General features: G+C 40.1%; 1 protein-coding gene across 1 annotated transcript in view; it reads left to right on the forward strand.

Annotated features, from left to right (window-relative positions):
* The window catches only part of pard3aa (par-3 family cell polarity regulator alpha, a), an 826,722-nt gene that overhangs the window by 157,402 nt on the left and 650,159 nt on the right, over positions 1 to 19,161 (forward strand). The gene's annotated exons all lie outside the window — the stretch shown is intronic.

Here is a 19,161-nt window from a genome sequence, read left to right on the forward strand (position 1 = left end):
ACTCAATTTCAGCTCTGAAACTGGCAACACAATGAGTCTGCTTTCTGACTGCCAAATGATATGTCCAGTAGTTTTGTGATTAAGAATAAATCAGCATTACAATAGTTATCAGTAAAAATAGATTTGTATTATTATATCTGGGGACTGAGGTTTATGAAATTTTTAAATCTAAATCTTATGTAAGGTCCTTTAAAGACAAAATTTAATCTGTTCATATATTTTTTTTTTATCATAAAATACCAACACATTCTCCATCAAAAGCATTTCAAAACCCAGATATATTCTTTAAATATTCTGCCCTCTAATTGACGTAGTTCCAAGGCTAACTCTGAACCGCTCCTCTTGTTCGCGCTGGACCTTGGCTGTTTTGAAGTTTGTAGTCCCTGAATGTGGACTTTTTTAATTACTGTCTGGCTTTGTGAAAGAGTGAAGGGCGCTGGCACGGGGAAAGCAGCGCTAGAGTCTGACTTTTTGTACAGACGAGCGCCAGGAGAGGAATGCTAATGCGAAAGAGGAGGCTGTTAGCGGGGTTTACAGAGGTGAGGGGGGAGGTGGTGTGAATGTGAAAGTGAAAGTGGATTGGATGTGTTTGGAGAAAGGGGCGGGGTCAAGTGGAGCGTGGGCGGGTTTATGATAAAACAAATGGAGATTGCGTTGAGAAATGCTTCATTTATTCATTTTAAGAAGAAACAGAAAATGTTTGTGAATATGTTTGCTGAATTTTCGTCATTTTCGTTTGCAAATGCGATTGAGTCACCAAATTATCTGCAAATTGGGTTTTCAGTGTTTATTAAACTGATACAACACGATCCTGAAAATAATAGTAACATTTCAAATGGATGGAGGCACATTCACTTATAAAATGGAGGTCATTAGATAATACTCATTTATTTCTATTTTGTGGCAGTGTTTGTGTTGTTAGTTTTCTTTTTTCTTTTTTTTGTATTTCTCTGTGTCTGGTGTCTTAAAACTTCACAAAATTAATACAAAAAATGTAATAAATCAATAAATAATAATAATAATAATAATTCTATAGCCTGCTTCCAGAAGCCCAAACAATCTAGTCATACACTGCCAGCTCAGGCTTTGTTATCTTGGCCTACTTCATCAGAGGTATAATACTCCCTACAGCAGAAGCATCGCAAGACTGGACTAGACTTGAATTGGTTCATGTCTTTAGTGAGAGACTCTCAGTCTACTTCAATTTATTCCTCAATAGTAAAGCGTTTGTCCGCTGATCCGAAGGTTGGCAGTTCGAATCCCACTCCCGACTTAAAAAATAGCATTTGTTGAGCAGTCAGAGCCACTGACCCACAGGTTGGCGGTGTGATTCCAGCTCCCACAGATGAATGCTGTCATTGTGTCCTTGAGAAAGACACTTAACCCACTTCGTACCCAGTGTTTGTGTACCCTGGTGTATGAGTGTGTGTGGGAATGGGTGAGTGGTTCTTTGTTGTAAAGAGCTTTGAAGGTGGAGACGTGCTGTATAAAAATGTGAGCATTTATCTGCGCATTAGGTCAACTAAGTAACTTTTCTATTCCGGCGTCTGTCACCTGCTTGTCTCCATGAAGATTTTATGGCTTTGTCAGGAAAATTCTAGCCAGGCTGGCACCACCTAGTGCCTCTGCTCCGTTTTGCAAGTCTGGGCACCAGCCAATCAGCGAAGAGCCAGACATTCTGTGTTGTCAACCATTCTTGAGATTGAGGATTTAAAGCCGGAACAAAGAGAATGTTTGGTGAATTTTATCAAGGGGAAAGACGTTATTGCCCTTCTTCGTATTGGATTTGGGAAAAGCTTAATATACCAGTTAGCCCCATTAGTGATGCTTTACATACGTCACAATCAAATAGCAGCAATTGGTTAAATGAAAAAAGTACCATCAAGAGAACGAATTCTAGGACTGCGAGGTCACACGGTTTCCACAAAGTGAAACCGGCTGATGAATCAGGCTAAGACAATTCTGCAGTATGGCATTAAATGTGCCTGTCTTGAATTTATGCAATTAGTCTCTATGGAGAGTCACATGTGGAACACTCCAGGCAAAGCAATAACATCTCCATGGAAACCAACAGAAAAGTTATATACTGCTCCTTACAGGGTTCATGTTACGCTATTCTTTGATCCATGTTCTAATGTTGTTTCCTCATCACAAACAGACCTGGACTTGTGTTGTGTTTCATTCACATGTTTAACACATAAAACCTGCATTTCTGAGTTATTCTTATGATGTCATGTGGTAATACACGAAGTGCTCCACTGTGTTTTTAAACTCCATACACCTTCACTAGAATCATTTGGGTGATTTCAGCATGTGTGCATGAAAGTAAATACAACTCCAGGTCTTGTTTTTGAGGAAGGAGCAATATTAAAACTTGACTTAAAGCTCACAAGAGTCAATTTTGCATAATATAGAACCTTTAAGTTGTGATATATGCATTCATTATTGTTGTGGTTGACTGTAAAAAATCGATAAATACATACATGAAAAAGTATGTTTGAAGTAACTGAAGTAATTTTAGCAATCCATCGTGACCATCTTGACTCCACTTCTTCACAAGCCCCTTCTGTCTTCCTGTGTCTCATGTAGTACTTTCACTTCCATCTGAGCTTCACTACAGCACATGACTGCGTATTTGAAGTATAAGTACCCACAGTGGAGTAGTCTGGAGGTGTAGGAGTATTTTCCCTTCTGTCAGCAGTGCGTAGGTAGTACTTACACGGGGCTAATACGTTTGAAGGCATCCCCCGTGCACGAGCCAACTACAAAGCGCTGCATAGTAACCGAGCGGAATTGGATACAAAAGGCTGTAATCTTTGCTAGCCTGGTATATTTTCTCCTTTTCTTCTTTTTCGCTTTTTCTAAATTGATGACTTAAAGTTTCGCAGGTAAACCAATCTAAGGCCTTGTGGGTAAAAAAAAATCAAAAATGCATGGTAAAATGGTGGAGTAGAAATCCAACATGAAGCTACAGTAAGTCCTTACCCACGAACAATCAAGTAGCAGGTTCAAAAGGTCTGAGTGGTGAGTACATGATTAGTGGAGCAGAGGATTAAGTATTCACCCATTAAAGATAAGATAGCTTGTTCTAACATGCCTGTGTAGTAATAGTAAGAGTAATAGTAATAAATCTTTGTTTGTTAAGTACTTTTAAAAGCAATGTTTACAAAGTGCTGTACAAGCCACAAAGAACAATAAAAATAACATCCAGAAAGCACACAAAAATTCAACAATGAAGCAATAAATTCAATTAATTATAATAAATAAGTAAATAAAATAGACTAAAATGAAATAAGTAATAAAATCAAGCTAAAACCAACTAAAGGAAGGCAAAAGGTGAAATTCAGTTCTGGTCAAAATACTGGTGGACATTTCCTTATATCTGCCTGAAGGGAGGAGCTAACTACAGTGAAACTACTCTGAAATTAACACACTTATTTGTTTACAGTTTCTGTTAGTTAGGCCTATTGAACTGCACTGAGTGTGGGGTCTTATTACATAACTAACAAACAGAAACTGTAAACTAGTAGATGTGTTAGTTTCAGAGTAGTTTCATTGTACTTAGCTCCTTCTTTCAGGCAGATATAAGGAAGTATCCACCAGCGTCTGACCAGAACTGAAGAAGCAACTTGGATGAGCTGCGAAACATATTCGACCAAATAAACGTTTGTCCAGTTGACAAACTGAATTTCTCCTTGTGATTTAAAAGGTGATACTGATGGTGTGAGCCTTATTTCCTCAGGCAGGTCATTCCAAAGCCGAGGCGCCCGAACTGAAAATGCTCCATCAGCCTTTGCCCGGAGCCTGGACTTTGGAACAGCCACAGGGACCTGCCTGAGGATCTGCGGCTGCGGGTGACTCATACGCGGTTAAAGTTCTGAAATGTAACTTGCTAACTAATTTTCCAAGGTTCTAGTAGTAATAATACTAGCAGTAACCGGCGTAGTAGTAGTACTAGTTGGGGTGATAGTAGCTCAGTTGGTAGCTCCGTGTTTGTCCACTGATCCAACGGTTGCCGGTTCCAATCCCGCTCTCAACATACTGCGTTTTGAGTGGCTTTGAAAGTTGAAAAGCGCTATATAAAGATACGACCATTTACCATGTAGTAGTATGCTGCCAGTAGTAGTAGTAGTAGTAGTAGTACTGTAGTAGTACTGGAGTAATACTGTTAATTTAGGTACATCTCATAAAATTAAAATATCATGAAAGAGTTGAATATTTTTAGTCATGCATTGTGACACGTAGATGATTTTTTAAGTGAATATGACTTACAGATATGCGATGTATCTGTTGTAGTAGTACGCGTATAAGTAGTAGTAGTGGTAGTAAGAGTAGTATCAGTAGTAGTAGTAGTTATAAGCCGATTTTTTTTTTTTCTGCTGTTGTCCATTACACTTTTATACACCCAGTCTGTCATTTCACATCACACACCAGCTCCCGTTTGGTCCACTCTTTGGTCCGGCTCAAACGGGTGTGACAGCTTCTGAAATATTCAACTGTGCACATATGCCCGTGGGTGGTGACGGACCAGAGCACCCACCCCACCCACCCACCCATCCGCCCCCTGCGTGAATATTTGATGTTTCTAATGAAGGGTGAAAGTACAGGACTAAGCACTTTGTTGGTTTGCTCAGCTGATGGACGAGAAGAATGGCTGGGAAGAAACGATCAAATATTCAGAAGTCTAGATCGGAAGGGGGCGGGTTTAGCCACTGTGATATTAGCTAACACATGAAGACTTGACGGGAGGGGAGATAAATGGAAATCAAATTGAACCTACTGTGTTTTGCTATTTTAAAGAGGAGGTATTATGCATATATATTTTTTTGACTTTTTGGAGCTATGTTATTATGTTGTTTTCTCACCAAAATGTCATGCCTGAAGTGGTTTTATATGTCATCCGTGCATGTTTGCGTAATCTAGCGATCTCTCTCTCTTGAACCTTCCTTACTTCATAATATATATACAAAAACATGATATAAAACTGTAAACAGTAACTTGATAAATCTGATGTGATGTGCGGTAATTTCATTTGCAGTAGGCACGCAGATTGTAATGTGACGGCGCTCTGAAGGAGGAGTGACTTAGCATGAGGAGCAAAGAGATGAGAGAGAAATGAAACTGAAACTTATTACTCAAGTTGATTTTCGTGGATATAGCATTTTAAAAACAATAAAAGTTAACATGACAATCCAAGAATTTGCAGTAAAAAAGTAGTAGTAGTAGTGATAGTGAAAGTGGTAGTAGTGGTAGTAGTGGTAGCGGTAGTAGTAATAGTAGTAGTAGCAGTAGTACTAGTAGTAATAGCAGTAGCAATTAATACTCCCTCTTTAGTATTCTTAACCTTAATGTTATTATATTGTTCCAAAGACTGAAGCAGTTCAAATTTGGTTACGAACAATAGCTGCCAGCTTCAAAGCATCTTAGTGTTAGGAATTTGAGTCATAAAGGTGCACTGTGTAACTTTTCAGCTGGAAGTCCATCACCTACTTGTTTCTATGGAGATTAAACAGCTCTACCTTACATTTATTCAATTATAGGTGATTTTATAGCTCAAAAATATCTAGAAAAACAGACATTCTGACTGCGAGGGTGAGTGGGGTACCTTTCCACATATCGCGTCAGAAGGGCGACACAACGATCATGCACTGAACGACCAAAATTATTTTTAAGAAGAATAAACGTTTACATGATCAAGGGATAAATTAACTCGGCTTTAAAATGGTAATAAACCACCCACTTCAGAATTAAGTTTAATTCCAAATAATCATTTTCGTTAGGAATTATGTGTTTACATGGTCCGCTTATTAAAGCGGAATTAATTTTTATTCAGAATTAAATTATTTTTATTAAAAGCATTTGATGAACCCTCCACCAGAAAAGTGATCAAAATGAGTGTGGTGATGCTGTATGGACTATAATGAAAACATAGATGAACTTCCTGGATAACCACCTAATGATGTCACAATGTAGAATGGACATTTTTATTTCTAGAGAAATTGAAGGACTAAATTTGCAAGAAAACTCAAAGATGCAAGAATGAACCAAAACTGAAAATATGTAGTTCTAAATATATATTAAAAAAAAAAAAAAAACAGAAGTTGAAGTCCTTTAGAACTGAAGTACGCATCATTTTGCTAACTCAGTGTTTAAGGAGCCGTGCCCGGAGTTGTGAGGGACTACTTTGTGATGGATGCCCCCTGCCTCCAGACGGGTGGCGTGGATGGCTCGGTGGATGGATACGTGGAGTGATACATGGCGATTTGGTGCGGTGAAGATGAGGGATGATGTCACGGGTCCATCAGTCAGTCGGCCTTGGTCCAGTTCATGCTCTGAGGGTTTCTTCTAAGTCGCTCCACAGCTCCTCCTCTAACCAGCGTGAGCAGGCTGCCCTCCGAAACAATGAGGATAAATGATGGGCAGAAGTCAAACCTGAGCTCAAGTCCACCAAATATTCTCAGACAGTCGAGTGAAGTCTGCTTTGAAATAATGGGCCTAGTCCAATCATGTTAAGTTAAGGTTAAAGAAGGTCTGTCTTTTCTCCATGTAGGTGTTGTTGCTTTGTCTGGAATTTTTCACAGTATGATATTAAACTTTTCTATATTCATGGAGACCAAACCAGACCAAGTTAAAGGTCAGATTTGTGGAGAGGCGACCCCGCTCACAATTAGAATGCTTGTTTTTTGAGGTACTTTTGAGCTGTAAAACTATCTGTAATTGAATAAAGGTAAGGTAAGGTAAGATAGAAACAAGCAGGTGATGACCCATCCTTCACTGCTGCTGGGTCATTTCGAACACAGCTCAGTAACCAATCAGTCTTGGTCAGGACTATGTTACCTGGAAGATTTCACCTATAGGCGTGCCCCCCTCCCGCCTGCTCGTTTAGAGCCGGTCCATGAAAATGTAAAGCGTGAACCACTACTCGGTCCTCAGATCCTTCCAAGGTCTGTGAACATATTGACGCACATTAAACTGGTCTGTGGCGGCCCTACTCTGGGTATCATGAAGAAGTTGGAAATATGATATATACCTCGATACGTAGAAGAAGTTTTCAGCTTGTCCAAGAAAGGGTGGAAGTAAAAGACTGGAGACCAACTGCAGTCTTAGGCAGGAGAAGTTTATTTACTATCAATAATACGAGCCCAGTGGGACTTGAAAAATCATCATAGTATGTTTTCAAAAGTGAACATAGTATGATCTTTGTGTGTTCAAGCCCCTTGACTTTGCTTCCAAAAGAGGAGGTTTATAAAGCAAGTGTGGTGAGACTATGAAGGCCAGTAGGCACCAGTTGGTCAGCAATATGACACAATTTAGATAATGGTATGACAATGGTCTGTCAAGGGAAAATCATGGTGTAAATATAGGTTTTTGTGAGTCAGTGTTAAACTGAGATGTACGTGGAGGATAAATTACTTAAATTCTCTTACATAGGCCACGATATGATAAGCGTCTCGATACAGTGAGCTTTTGGTTTGATATGATCAAATCAATTTGCTATTGTTCAATAAAAAATAATGTCTAAATTATGACTGTGATACTAAAAGTCTTTGTTAAACCACGTCTTGTGCAAAGTGAATATGATAAACGCCCATTTTAATGATCAAAAAAGTGAAAATGTCACATGTGTTGCATTAATGAGGAGCCCACGATATCAATACTGTATCATCACATTGATATTTTTGCATAGCCTTATTGGAGAGGCGGTGTGGTTTGAGCAGAAGACAATGGAGAAGCACCAAAAAGAACCAAAACAACAAAAAGTACAAAGTATGGACAACTTTTCAATCTTTTTCAGCGCATTGAAAGTGAACAGAAGATCTCACCTGTGCTCTACTTCTGTTTTAAACCTCAGAGCTCCTCCTGGATTGAACAATGACTAGAAGTTTAGTCCAAAACACAGTCTATTGAAAACTGTCAGGGCTGATCCTTACGCTGTAGCTGAATGTCAGATCAAAAACCATGATGCACCACGAGGCTTTGTTAGTCGCCCCTCACCCACTCTCCATGTCTCCACCGCCAACACCAACCCCAACCCCACCACCACCTGCCCCACCCCCCGCTGCTTCAAAGTGATGGAACATAAAAGGCAGCCCTGACTCGTCTCTCCTCGTCTCGCTCTTCCTCTCTCTGTTGTTGTTCGTATGGAAATGCAAAAGGCTGAACTTGATCCGACTTTCCGTGTTTGTAACGTGTCTGCTTTTCCTCCACGACTTCTCCTCCGTATCATAATGGCTCCTCATCCTCCATCCTTCTCCACCTTTCCAGTCCCCCCCTCTCCCTTTCTCTCTCCCTCCTTTGCCGTCGTCCTCTCCCTCAAGCTCTCACCTCTCTCTTCATCTCCACTCTCTTCTCCCTCAATCTCCATCTCGTCCTCTTCTCCCTCTCTTTATTCTCCTCTCCTCCTCTCTCCTTGTTCTCTCTCTCCCTCTCTCCTTATCTTCCTCAACTCCTTTCCTTCCCGCTGTTGCCCCCTTTTCCTTCTTTCACCTTGTTCTCTCCTCTCCCCTCCGTATGTCTCCTTCTCCCCCTCTTCATCTAACTCTTTCTCTCTCTTTCTTTGTTTTTATCTCTCTCTCTCCCTCTCTTTCTCGATGCCTCTTTCTCTACCTCTCTCCTCCTGTGCCCCCCCGTCTCTCTCTTTCTTTCTATTTCTATTTCTCTCTTTCTCTATATCTTTGTCTCTCTCTCTGTCTCTGTTTCTCTGTGTCTTTCTCTCCCTCTCTCCTCCTATCACCTCCTCTGTCTTTCTCTCTGTCTTTATATCTTTGTCTCTCTGTCCATCTTTCTGTCTTTCTCTGTCTTCATATCTCTCTCTCTCTGTCTGTCTTTCTCTCTGTCTTTATATCTTTGTCTCTCTCTGTGTCCATCTTTCTTTTTCTGTCTTCATCTCTCTCTCTCTCTCACTCTCTTTCTCTCTGGCTTTATATCTTTGTCTCTCTCTCTTTCTGTCTCTCTCTCTCTGTCCATCTTTCTGTCTTTCTCTGTCTTCATATCTCTCTCACTCTCTTTCTCTCTATCTTTATATCTTTGTCTCTCTTTCTTTCTCTCTCTGTCCATTTTTCTGTCTTTCTCTGTCTTCATATCTCTTTCTCTCTGTCTTTATATCTTTGTCTCTCTCTCTCTGTCCATCTTTCTGTCTTTCTCTGTCTCTTGGTCTTTCTCTCTGTCTTTATATCTTTATCTCTCTCTCTCTCTGTGTCTTTATATCTTTTTCTCTCTCTTTCTCTCTCTCTGTCTTTCTTTCTGTGTTTATATCTTTGTCTCTCTTTCTCTCTCTCTGTCTGTCTCTCTGTCTTTTTATATCTCTCTCTGTGTCTCTGTCCGTCTCTCTCTCTCTTTTTCTCTGTCTCACACCTTCCCCCCCGTCCCCCCTCTCTCCCATCAGCCCCGGGGCTCACAGGTAGATAGTGGGTGATTGACAGTTGTGGTGACAGGCGGGGGAATGGGCTCAGGCCGGATGAGTGTCAGACTCACTCCAGGGTCTGCACCTCCAACAACTAGGGATCTGAACATGGAGAGAGAGAGACGGAGGGATGAAGAAGGAGAGAGAGAGGGAGCGAGAGAGGGATGAAGAAGGAGGAGAGAGGAGGAGAGAGAGAGGGAGGGAGAGAAGGAGAGAGAGGGAGAGAGAGGAGAGAGAGAAGGGAGAGGGAGAGAGGAGAGAGAAGGAGAGAGGAGGGGAGAGAGAGAAGGAGAGAGGGGGACAGAAGGAGAGAGGAGGGGAGAGAGAGGGAGAGAGAAGGAGAGAGGAGGGGAGAGGGAAGGGGAGAGAAGGAGAGAGAGGAGAGAGAGGGAGAGAAAGAGAAGGAGAGAGAGGGAGAGAAAGAGCAGGAGGGAGAGAAGGAAGAAGAGAGGGAGAGGAGAAAGGGAGAGAGGAGAGATAGATGGAGAAGAGGGAGAGAGAGGGAGAGAAGGAGGGAGAAACAGGAGAGATAGAGAAACAGGGAAAGGGAGAGAGGGGAGAGAGAGAGAGGAGGAGAAGAAAGAGAAGGAGAGAGAGAGAGAGAAGGAGACTGAAGAGAGAAAAAGAGATAGAGTCGAGAGAAAAGGATAGAAAGAACGAAGGAAGAAGAAAAAAGGATGAGAGAGAGAAGGGGAGAGAGAGAGAGAGAAGGGAGAGAGAGGGAGAGAGAGAGAGAAGGAGAGAGAGGAGGAGAGAGAAGGAAAAAGAAAGGGAGAGAGGAGAGAGAGATGGAGAAGAGGGAGAGAGAGGGAGAGAAGGAGGGAGAAACAGGAGAGATAGAGAAACAGGGAAAGGGAGAGAGGGGAGAGAGAGAGGAGGAGAAGAAAGAGAAGGAGAGAGATAGATAGAGGAGAGAGAGGGAGAGAAGGAGACTGAAGAGAGAAAAGGATAGAAAGAACGAAGGAAGAAGAAAAAAGGATGAGAGAGAGGAGGAGAAAGAGGGAGAGAGACAGAAAGAGGGATAAAAGGAGAGGAGGAGAGAGAAGGAGGTAAAGAGAAATAAACAGAAGGGAGAGAGAGAGAAAGGCAGGTTAAAGGGTGGGAGAAAGAGGGAGAGGGGGGTTTAGAGGAGGATTAGAGAGCGAGGGAGAGATAGAAGGAGGGAGAGAGGGTAAGAGATAGAGAGAGAGGAAGGACAGAAGGAGAGAAAAAGAGAGAGAGGAGAGTCAAGTCAAATCAAGCAGGTAGACACTAAATGTGTTTTTCACAAATGGAAGTTACAGTACCTCAAGCATAACATTCAACTCTAACTTCTTCTGGAGGTATATGCAGAAAAAAGTTCAAATAACTTCACTTCAATTCAAAATAATCATATTTTTGAGTATGTTTGACTAGTATAGATTTATTTACGTCTATAGTATTTGAATTAAGGGTACAATTTATGTTTTAATGTTGTTTTTTTTCCCTTCATCTTTCCTGTGAGTGGGCTTGCATTTCCACAAACCTGACTGTTGTTTGTCCTGGATGAGGGCCTTCTCCTGCTTGATTCCTTTCTTGTTCCTTTGGCTTTAATATTCCACAGTATGGCATAAAATTTATCTCCAAGGAGAATGTTCCAAAGTATAATTTTGGTGCCGTGCCACCTCCAGAAACTGACATAATGTACCTTTTGAATATTGTTACTTCACAATAAGTACACCTTAATTAGCCATAATCAGTGGTAAGAAGTAGCCATTTTGTTACTTTAAAGTACACATAAAAAATAAAATAAATAAATAAATCTAATTAAAAGATTCACATAAAAATCTACTAGACTAAAAAGATTGAAGTACAGGTTTAAAAAATGTGCTATAAGAGTTTCATTAGAATACCGTATGAAGAAGAAAAAAAACATTTAAGTTGCATTGGACTATAAGTCACACTTTTTGGGGGAAATGTATTTTATAAAGTCAAAGACCAGGAACCGACATTTCATTCTGAAAGTCAAGTTCTAGTAATAACTGTTAACGTCACATATGAACAGTTCTTCAGATAAACTATAACATAAACAGCAGAACAGAACAAGTTTACCAAAACTCTCCATCTCACTCCAAATCACTAAATCCATTGAATTATTCATCCTCGGTGTCACTTCTGAGCAACTCGGTGACCTCCGGAGGTTAACAGAGCGTCACTTCCTCTTCTGTGTAGCTGTCGTCAGACTCGGCATCAGTTCCAGTTAGAATTATTCCGGTGTTTCGGAATCCCGACAAGATGGTTTTGGTGTCACTGAAGTCCAGGTTTTGTCGATTCATACAGTGACTTCTAGGAAAGTTGCATGGTGCACCCTCCCAGTTGCCGTGAAGCTGTGTTCTCTATCCTCACTTTCCGCCAGTCCCTCACAAATTTCTCACTTACTCCAAACTTTCTTTCTGTTGCTCGATTACCATTTTCGGTTGAATATTTCACTACTTGCAGCAGGACAGAGGCTCTTTCTGCAGGAGACATGTGCAGTAGAGTGAAGTGACAGTGGTACATGAGTAACAGGAGCAGCAGATACTGACACACAAGACTAGAACCTCTCACAGCTTCAGTGTGAAAATATTAATATATAAGTCACACCAGAGTATAAGTCACAGGAAACACCCAAAACATGAAAAACAGTGCGAATTATAGTTATTAAAAAATACGATAAGCAGTAAAAGTAGTTCATGTAGATTTTGACGACTCTTAAAGTGTTCAATGCAGTTATTTTGATATAGAATTGTGCTAAAATCCAGGGTAGCAACTCAAATAATAATTTTAAATCATGTAAATATTTCATTACGTTTGCTATATTTCAGTATTGCAAGTTCTAAAGTCATACACTCTTTTTACTTTCATGACGATTTGCATGCTAGTCGCGTCACTAACCAAACTTTTCAAAACCCTCTTTTTCTCCCAAACTTGTGAATGCATTGTCACAGAGCCGAGCAGGTACCAGAGGGAGAAATGGAAGAAGAGTGAAATGAGATCTAAAGTCTGTGTGTGTGTGTGTGTGTGTGTGTGTGTCAGAGAGACGCGTTCAGACCGAAAGCGGCGTTTGTGGCACAGCTTTGGAGCTTCTGTCCCATCTACAGCAACAGTTACATCAGCAGCTCCCTCTGGCCACGTGCGCCCTCCTCCACTCCGAGAGGACACACAGACAGGCTGAATTGAAAAGATTTAGTTTTTGTTATGGTTTTTTGAATTTTAAGCATATTCGTACTGATATTTCATGTTTTTTATATCTTAAATAGTCCATAGTCCGCTGTTTCTAAACTTTTATAATGTTGTTTCCTCGTCATAAACAGACCTGGAGTTGTGTTTTGTTTCATTCGTACATTTAACACCCACATTCTGCATATTTAGTTCTATTTAGCATACTTTGTGTTCTTCTCTCAAACAGAAAACACTCTGTTCCCCCTTGTGATATCGTGGCAAACCCTGGAAGTGCTCCCTTGTGTTTTTAACTAAACCACTAACCCACAGGTTGGCGGTGCGATTCCACCTCCTACAGATGAATGCTGTTGTTGTGTCCTTGGGCAAGACACTCGCTCACATTGTCTGTATACACTGTTGAGTGTTTCCTTGATGTAAAGTGCTTTGAGTTAATTAAATGTGGAATAGCTCTTTATAAAAATGTGACCATGAAGGAGCGATTAACTTGAAAATGACTTGAAAACTGCTTTGTGATATCACAAGGTGGAAAAGAGCATTTTAAGCTTTGGAGATGTAGGCAGACTAATAATAAAGGGTTACTCAAACATGTGTAAATAAAAAAAAACACAACTCCAGGTCTGTTTTTGATGAGGAAACATTATAACATGACTTAAAGCTCACAAGAATCAATAGAAAATATATTTTTTGAGCGGCTTTTGAGGTCAAAATAAGTCTACTGTGTACTGTCTGCTACAATTATAAAGCACTTTATCACCAGAAAACAAGAAATAAGGTTGGTATGCTGTTAGCATGTTTTGAAAAGCTCTTATTGACTCACGGTGAATAATTACGATACTAGGAAATTTTACTGTTACCAACTGATGAACATGTAGTTTTTTTGCAAAACTTTAAGGTTGTAAAAAATCAGGTACAGAGCCTTTGAATACATTTAATAATTCCACTTCGTGGAAACCGTAAGACCTCGCAGCATTAGGATTCGTTCACTCGACGGTAGACGGGTAAGTTTTTTATTTAACCAATCGCTGTCATTTGGTCGTGTCGTATGTAATGCATCAAATCCTGTAGGAAGAAGGGCAATAACGTCTTTCCCCTTGATAAAATTCACCAAACATTCTCCTTGTCTCGGCTTTAAATCCTCGATCTTGGGAATCGTTGCCAACACAGAATGTCTGTCTGTCTTCGTCTACACCTATCTCGACCGCTTTGTTTACTGTTGTGTTGTACCACAAAAGTGACCCAGACAGGTGTTGAGTTTGACGTCATGGCTTCAAAGCTCTTCTCTGATTGGCCGGTGCGTGGTCTACAACTTCCGGGATTCTTGCAAATGGTCTAGTGTATTCCGATTCCTGACCTATTCGCTGGAGAGAAATGAAATTGAGAGGAGGCACTGGGTGTCGCCCGCCTGGCTACATTCCTGTCCGTATGACAATAAAAGACCAAAACAAACATGGCGGATTAACCTTCCATCGCAAACACTGCTTTAACCCATCAACCTTTTACTTTATTTCACCTACAAATCTGCATACACAGTCCCTAAGAATGAATCCGACAATACAAAAGCAGGATTAGCCACTGGGAGCCGAGACCTGTGTGTAACTTCAGTGCAAAAACATCACAAATGCTTTCCGCCTTGTATTTTGCGTTCCATCTCCTCCAGAGACAGGCTCATTTGCATATAAACAACTTCTTTTGATTCACTTCACATTGAAAACAGCATTTGTGTATTTACGTTTTCGACTGTTATGCTAACTTACACCCGCGCGCCTCTTATCCCGGATTTGGGTGATTAAAGTGGGTAGTGCGTTTGTTAGCGTTGGATGGTTTTGCGTTTGAGTTGTACTTGATCAGAGAAGAGTAGAGGAGGTATTAGAGTCCAATCAGGATTCTACCCAGTCTTGAAATGACGACGCTTGTAAGGAAATGTTGATGTGGAAATGGCGTGCATATGATGAGAGAGGTGGTGAGGCAAAATTGTGAAATGAATGAAATATGACAAAGTGATGAAGATAAAACACTCTGTTCCACCTTGTGATGTCATAATACAGGTAGTGCTCCACTGTATTTTTAAACTCCAAAGACCTTCACAAGAGTCATTTGGCTTATTTCAACCCTGGAATTGCTGATTTCTGTTGAACTGTTGAGGAAAACAACCTTTTCCTCTCGTGTTCGACTCATGTGCTTAGATAAAAAATTACACTTGAAACATTAGAAAGTCATACTTGTACAATGAGTCTGTGCTGACATTCCCATGCAGAGACTCAATGTTTACGTCTATACAATGATTTTTATTCGCAAACTATAGTGGGAGGCGACCTTGGTTTAGACGTAGTGCCTCTTCGTTGGTGCACAGACCAGCCAGGCCTCTTGGCATATTGCACAATCATATCCGATTGTGACAAGGATCCCCCGGATTCATCCTACTCCCCTTACAGGAGCGTCTTGCTGGTCTGATCAGGGTGATGAGTCGTGAGTCAGCATATCCCTATTATTAAGTCCTTGCCCTTTTTAGTTAATTGATTAGACATATAGATAGAAATAGAATATCTTGTACATGAAATAAATCTATCTTTGCATCCCTCAGCTGTAATCTAGTCCGTGTTTCCTGTTTCTTTGTATAGTGACTTCTAATAGTACAATAATAAAATATAGCAGTACATCAATAACTGTATAGCAGCACATCAGTTACATCATAACAGCAATTATACACCACCTAAGCATGGTTATTTGCCCTAACAGAACAAAAGGTAAAAGGTAAAACTACAGCTTCATGACATCACAAGGTGGAACACAGCATTTTCAGCTTTGGCGATTTAGACAGACGAATAACAAAGGGTTACTTAAACATGTGTGAATGAAACAAAACACACCTCCAAGGATGTTTTTGATGATGCAACAACATTCTAACATGGCTAAAAGCTCACAAGACTCAATTTTGTGTAATGTAGGCACTTTACAGAAGAGATGCTGTAAAATGTACTTCACTATATCCCATCCCTGTCCCTATGGCAACAATAAAATCTAAAATACCAAAACGAACATGGCGAATTAACCTTCCATCGCACATACCACTCTTACACTGTTAAAAAATGAAAAGTTGACTCAACTTAAAATAGTGAGCAAACCTGCTGTGAAGCTTTTTTGAGTTGACGATGCCAACAAGAGTCGATAAGTTAATCATTTCTTGCGGTCAACAAATTTTTCCTTTTTGTTTTTACAAAATATGTGAATTTTAGTTCACACAAAAATCAATTTAAAGTCCAGCCAGTGTTTTATTTGCTGTTTGGTGAAGTCATTAATACTAGCTGATCCAAGATGATTATTTCTGATCAACTCTTGTTGGCACCATCAACTCAAAAAAGCTTCACAGCAGGTTTGCTCACTGTTTTAAGCCCAAGTGAAGAAGTTAAGTATGTACAAATAACACACCAAATTATCTAAAAAAAAACAAAAAAACTCCAAGTACAACAGAAATTTAGCATTTTTTTTTAAAGTTGTCATTTATTGAAACAGCAATAAATCCCAAAACATTCCTTCCAGCAGGAGCCTTTTTTTTCTAAAACCAAACTCCCACTCTTGATAATAAAGTATAAATCTATCTAATCTAATCTTAACTCATCATCCTGTTACTTTTATTTTGTTATTTCTTGAAACGATACAGTTTCAGTCTTTATCTTCATCTCTTAAAGTCTGATTGGTAAGCATTATGTAACTTTTCTGGTGGAAGGGTCTGCCAAATGCTTTTCTCCATGGAGATGTTATGGCTTTGTCTGACATGTTTTACAATATATCTCACAACTTTTTTTTTTATCTTCATTGAGTTTTTGAGCTGTAAAATCACCTGTAATTGAATAAATGTAAGGTAGAGCTGTTTAAACTCATACTGTGGAACATTTGAAGCAATGACGTATCCATAGAAACAAGCACCTCCTCGTCACTTCAAGTTTATTTCCCAGTTTGTTTCCTCAGACTTTCAAATAATAAAAAAGGAACAAAGAAAAAAAGAAAAGTTTGAAAGTTTGCTTGGGGCTAATCACAGTTCCTCTAGCTTTCTGCGGGGATGCCTCTATGCACCCCATTAAACTAAACTGTCTATCTCCATGGAGACGAGCAGGAGTCCACCAGGCTAAGTTGTCTGTGGAGAGGCGAGCCCACTCACAGTTTGCAGTGTTGTTGCTCATGTTTTTAATGTGTTTTTCACAGCAATAAGACTCATAAATTGAATAAATTAGAGATAGAGAATTACAATGCCCATGGAATATATAAATGGACATAGCTAACCTGCTAGCTGCTGTGTTCCAAATAGGAAGTGAGCATAGGCATGCTTCCGGCTCCATCAACTCTGGCTCCAACTCTCTTTGTATTGAAAAAATATTGTCCATCTCTGTAACTGCTGCTGTCAGGATCCTCATGTTGGTCTTAAAATGTTAGCATTGACCTACTCTATATAATCCTTGTGTTTTTATTTCACCATTTTGTCTGTAAATCAGTTCCTAATATGGCATTTTTCAGACTATACGTCACACTTTTCTTCATGGTTTGGGTGGTCCTGCGACTTATACTCAGGTGCGACTATTCAAACACGACTTTCACAATGAAGCCGTGAGAGGCTCTAGTCTTGTGTGTCAGTATCTGCTGCCCCTGTTCCTCCTGTACCACTGTTACTTCGCTCTACTGCACATGTCTCCTTCAGAAAGAGCCTCTGTCCTGTCTGTATCATGCCAGAGTCTTGTAGGATTTCAACAGATTTCAGGCTCTCCTGGGCTGGGGGCAGGGCTAGTAGTATCAATCAGGTCTGAGTGGATGTCCAGCTACTGAAGTTAAAGACATTTCTTCTTGTCATTTACGCACTCACCTGCATTTAACACTGACGGGTAAACTATTAATCATATTCTGCAGATTACAAGCTGCAAGTATTGAAATATGCAGCCAAAAACAGTAATCGAGCAGCAAAAAGAAAGTTTGGAGTGAGCGAGAAACTTGTGAGGAACAGGCGAAACGCGGAGGATACTCGAACTGCAATGAAAAAAACAAAAGCTCATCATGGGCTAAAAACTAGATTTAGCAAGAGCTGGCAGAGTTGCTCTGAAGTGACACCAAGGATGAAGAATTGAATGGATTTAATGATTTGGAGTGAGATGGAGAGTTTGGTAAACTTGTTCTGTTGTTTAAGCTATAGTTATCTGAAGAACTGTTACGTTAACATACAAGACGTCTGCTCAGCCTGTTTTTCTCTATTCTTTTGTTATTACTGTAACTTGCCTTTCAAGATGAATTGTCTGTTCTTGGTCTCTGATTTTATAAAATACATTTTCCCCAAAAAATGCGACTTCTAGTCCAGTGCAACTTTTATGTTTTTTTCTTTTTCATTATGCATTTTTTGGCTTTTGCGATTTATACTCTGGGGTAACTTATAGTCTGGAAAATACGATACCAATATGGAATTGGCTCCAAATACACTCCTATAACTGCAAGCCTTGGTGAGCTTCATTTGACTGGAGCTGAACGTTACGTCACACACATCACTCCTTTCCATTTCTTTATACAGTCTATGATGTCATACTGTGAAACATTCCAGACCAAAGTTATAGTTCATCTTTATTGTAAATGATATTGTTATTGTCTGTTGACTCATTTTTCAAGTGAGCTCCCAATACACAGGCAGAACATTACTGCAGTATTGTCCCACAGTATTCACACCGTGTACCTCTTATGTGCCCTGTGCCAGTGCTGAGGAGCTGTAATCCTTATCTACCTACGGGGACAGTGTGTGCATATCACCTCTGCTAAAGTGGAGCAAGTCGTCTCAGCGGGAACCCAACCTGGCAACCCCCGTGCCCCGCTACAAGATTACACATGTTTAACAATTACACCGCGGGGACGGAAGCAAAGATGTGTACCTAAATGAGTTCATTATGAGATACTTAATAAGGGAATACTTTAGAATACTCAAACCTGCTTGATTTAAAAGCACTGTGTCTGGGTTTTACTGTCGAGAAAACATAAAAAAATACTTAAGTGGTCCAAAGTTATTCCTCACTTACTTATTCTTAATGATGCAGCATGATGAGTTTATAAGCACTTTTCACAACTATGAGACCAGTGCAGAGTTTTGCTGTGACATTAAAACAACAACTAGCATGCTAACGTGCACTTTGACCTCAAGAATACAATATACTATCTGTATTGGGGCAAGACATTGTGTTCAAATACATGGGAATATATCAGCTACAATCTGTGCCAACAACATCTACAACCACCAAACATGCAGGTATGGATGCAGAGTCTTGCCCAAGGACACAACAATAGTGTGACCTATTTGGAGTGAGAGTTCAACCTCAAAACTGCTGGTTATAGGGTAGATGCTCTACCACCTAAGCCACTGTTGTTCTAAGTGGTATAATGTACTATAAATATAAGTACAGAAACACAGGGCCCTCTGCTGGTAAAGGTTGGGAAATAAAGAAAGTTGAAATGGTGACGTGATTGGGGGTGTGCAAAAATACAGAAAAATCGCTATATCGTATCGCTTAATGTGATGATACAGTATCGATATCGTGGGCTGCTGTATCGATATATCA

Source organism: Boleophthalmus pectinirostris, unplaced genomic scaffold, assembly GCF_026225935.1.
Source record: "Boleophthalmus pectinirostris isolate CB_2022bp ecotype Guang Dong unplaced genomic scaffold, ASM2622593v1 HiC_scaffold_15, whole genome shotgun sequence".
Taxonomy (NCBI): domain Eukaryota; kingdom Metazoa; phylum Chordata; class Actinopteri; order Gobiiformes; family Gobiidae; genus Boleophthalmus; species Boleophthalmus pectinirostris.